Below are 4,686 nucleotides of genomic sequence, written 5' to 3'. Positions count from 1 at the left end.
AACAAGATTAGTTCCTTCATACGTAGTTTCTAGGATCTCCCATGCATCCTTGGCACTATCACAATTTGAAATTCTGGAGAACTCAGTTTGTGAAATTGCCAAGCATAGAGCATTCATAGCTTTATCATTCGCCATACAAGTTTGTTTTTCAACATTAGACCATTCAGCTATCGGCTTATCTAGAGCTTTAAATCCAGATTCAATGACATGCCAAACATCTATAGATTTTAAGAAAAATCTCATATGGGACTTCCAATAGCCATAATTTGATCCATCAAAATTAGGCACAGTGTTAAGGGTTTGAGACATCTTAAACAAGAAACAAAGATCAGACTTAGGAATTTAATCCTTCACGGAGTGAACCCGCTCTGATACCAATTGAAAAACTCTAAACAGATAAATATCACAATTTTATGCGGAATTAACGGATATTTATCAAAGCAAACAATCACCAAAATATGAACAATCACACACAAAGATTTTGGAGACGAAGAGGAAACCTTTTAGAAAACGTTCTAAAAGTAAAACCTCTCCGGGGCAGCTAAACCCAGGAAATCACTATCAAAAGATTATCTAGAGATTACAGACACTAGGAATACTTACAACCCTTTGCAAGACCTTGACTCTGTAAGATCGACAAGCCTCCAACTTGTCTCCTCGCTCACAATCTTCTTCAACGTGATTCTCCTTTATCGAACCCTTCCGATAGACTTCAATTAAGCACACAATCAAAACTAACAAAAATTCTCTAAGAGGAATCAATTTGGCTCACAACAAAATAATCACTCAAGCACAGCCTCACACGAACTCTCTGGGGTGAAAATTTGTATCGCTCTCTTCTATAATGATGTATATATACCCCCAACAAAACCCTAGACCTAACCCACTTAAAATCATGTTTTTTAGCCTAAAACTTACGGGGTGTCCGGACAGGGCCTTGTGGAGCAAAATTTTAATTTTTGGAAATGCGGTCTGGACCCGGGGAAGGGCGGTCCGGACCGGGCAAAATGCTGTCCAATCTTGATCAACAGCTCCGATCGATGGGTGTTTGTGGTCCGATTGAGCTGAAATTTTGTAGGGATGTTCATAACACATGAATCTACATTATGAACAGTGGAGATTGGATTCTGAGCATTCTATATCAGTGTTTGAGCTCGTGAACAGTAGCATTTACATTTTGGAACTAAATTAAGCCAATACAAGAACTAACAATATTGTTAAGAGTGGTACACAAAAAGGATGGTTTTATTGATCCCGATGTTTTCAAGCTTATGTCACTTTTAGAAGTTGAAAGTGAATTGTAAAATCTGGAGGTATCTATTGGAACGTTGTCTAATGAATGGGGGAAAGCCACTTAATGACCCACAGGTGGCAAAATTTATGCAAGAGACAAAGTTTATTGATTATGCTATTCATTCCAAAGAATTTTGGAGACAAGGGAAAATGGTAGCACAAGTTATGCATACACTAGTTCAAGCTAATTGTCTGATTTATCATCATGATGGCCCAACATTAGGATACTTATATGAGATGATGGAAAGAGTAGAAGATACAGTTGAACAATATTGTGAGAGCAATGCCGTCCGTTACGATGATATATGGAAAATTTTAGATACGTTACAAAGTGATATTATTCATCAAATATACGCAACTGCTGCTTTTTTAAATCCTATTTACATGTGTAGTGAGAAATTTGAGAATGATTAAATGGAGAATGGTGTAAATCATATTCTGGAAAATTTAGTTGCAGTGGAAGAGAAGGAAGATTTCATGAAGGAAGAACAAATATACCGCATGAAAGACCCAAACGTGTTCACAGCTGAAGCCATGCTGATGCTTAAAACATACCATCATAGTGATCAGTTCAGTATATTCTGTTTTTTTTTTTTTTTTTTGTTAAAACTTATATATTTATGTTATTCTTTTGAATTGTGCAGGAATATGGTGGGAACGTTATGGCAATCATCTCCCTGTATTACAAAAATATGCAATTCGGATCTTGAGTCAACCTTATACTTCTTCAATAGTCACGGGACATTGGTTGGACATAAGGGACACTGATAATGATGATATATTTAAGGTTATAAGATCTCAACTGATACCATATAAGATCTCGAAATTTGATGAGTATAGAATGCGGAATAATATGAAATGAAGGAAATAGAGAAAGATACAAAGATTAAGGTGGGTCGGCATATAGCCTACATCTACATATCCATACACTAAAGCCTCAATAGGCTACTTATTTCGTTGATTATATAATCTGAGTACACAGCTCTATTTATAGAGCTTTACATGTGATTTGAAATATTTCAAATACAAAGATATCCCTTAAATCAGGATTAACAAATATTATCTAAATCCCTTGATTTAGGGAATACAAAATCAACATTTATTCTAACGGATTCATATCCTTAACATACCCTGCAAGATGAACGGTACGTTAGCAATCGTTGATCTTGAACATATCGAGTGGCTGGAGTTGATGGCACCTGATTTGAAATATCAGTTGCTCTTGAACTTGAACTTCGGCGACTATGGTCGGGATTTGAACATCGGCAACTTTTTAACCGGCATCGGTTACTTTGACTGGAATTTTGACATCAACAACTTTTGGCCGAAATTTTGACATCTGCAACTTTTGGCTGGAATTTTGACATCGACTACTTTTGGCTGGAATTTTGACATCGGCTACTTTTGGCTGGAATTTTGACATGGGCTACTATGGCCGGAATGAGCCAACTATGTGCTTGAAATAGGCCATAATGGGCCAAAACATCTGTCTCTTTGAACTTCTTTTTTTTCTTTCTTTTTTTTTGCCTAGCCCGCCTTGCCTTTCACGTATATATATATATATATATCTTTCTTTTGATGTCATTTTTATCTCTTCTCCATGAACCAAAAAACTTCCATTTTTTTTTTTTTTTTAGGCAAGCAATGGAGATCGTTTTCTTCTCTGATACATGTTAAATCAGAGAGAAAACTATGAAGTAAAAAAAATAAAAAAAATTGCAATCAACGATCTAACAATTGACATTAGCCTGTTAGCTCTGATACCATATAAGATCTCAAAATGTGATGAGTATAGAATGTAGAATAATTTGAAATGAAGGAAATAGAGAAAGATACAAAGATTAAGTTGGTTCGGCATATAGCCTACATCTACATATCCACACACTAAAGCCTCAATAGGCTACTTATATCCTTGATTATATGATCTGAGTACACAGCTCTATTTATAGAGCTTTACATATGATTTGAAATATTTCAAATACAAAGATATCCCTTCAATCAGGATTAACAAATATTATCTAAATCCCTTGATTTAGGGAATACAAAATCATCATTTATTCTAATGGATTCATATCCTTAACAAAGGTGAATACATTGATGATGGAAAGGTGTAAATCCCTAGAAGCACAATCGACCAAACCAATCATTTTCGAGGAACTGGGCGAAGTTTCTCATGATGCTTATGATTGGGAAAATGAAATAGATTTATCATCTTATGCGTCTAGCAGTCAAATCGATGACATAATAAAAGATGACATACTGAATGATCCAACCGGTTCAAAGTTTGCAACGCGGTATTTCGACTTCATCGACTTGTATGATGATTAAGTTTACTAGTCAATCTATGTTATCTTCTACTAGGTTTACATTTTCTACTATATTTCGATTGACTTATAATTTACTAGGTTTCTTGTGAATGTGTATTTTTTATTTTTGGCACTACAAATACAGTTGAATGTTTTTGTACAAAACAAATCGTCTTATGTTTCTTAGCATAGTATCGTAAGTTAATATTGCTTGTTATGAAAATAAAATTATTCAAATTTGTAAATAGCTATAATTATTTTGAAGTGTTCCATGGAATATAAAACACAATCCACTTCATTCATTGCCGGTATGTAAAATAAAGGCTAAAAAAAAGGCAAGTGTTTATCATATTGCTTACATTTATACCTTCCCTTCACGCTAACCAAATCGAACTCGACATACTTCATTTTATTTTGAGAAATAATAAATGCACAACTTTTTGCCATAAATTTAGCCTAACCTTTTTCTTATTTTTTATTTTTTATTTAAAAAAAAATTAAAAATTAAAAAAAAATTAAAAATTAAAAATCTTAAGCAATAACATCCTATGTGGTCCTCTTTTTAATTATTTGGTTTTTTTAAAAAAATAATAATAATAATAATAAAGTTGTATTTTTCTTCATAAAATGGTCATTATTAGGAAGAAAAAGTACCATTTTTTTTTTAAAAAAAAAATACCAAATAAAAAAAAGGACCACATAGGATATTATTTGTTAAGAATTTTTTTTTTTTTTGTTTAATTTTTAAAAAAAACTGACCACATAAGGGAATTTCTCTTTGAACTTAGGGTATTGAACCGTAATGATGCCAACTGCTCAAAAAAAAGAAAAAAAAAAAAAAAAAAGTAAAGATGCCAAAATTGTATTTAATTAACAGATAATCTTCTCAAATGGGGAGTATGCCCGCATTCATTAATTCAATTTTAGTTGAATTTGTTAGTCTACATTTAATTGTTTTTCTAACCCAAAAAAAAAAAATAATAATAATAACAATAATTTACGAGTTGAAATTGATAATGCCTCAAGTGAATGAACAATGATCCATCCTATTTGTTAAAAGGGTTGAGTCAAGTTATGAGATTTATGG

Source organism: Corylus avellana, chromosome ca1 (assembly GCF_901000735.1).
Source record: "Corylus avellana chromosome ca1, CavTom2PMs-1.0".
Lineage (NCBI taxonomy): Eukaryota > Viridiplantae > Streptophyta > Magnoliopsida > Fagales > Betulaceae > Corylus > Corylus avellana.
The sequence above is the reverse complement of the archived record's forward strand: the minus strand, read 5'-3'. Positions refer to the sequence as shown.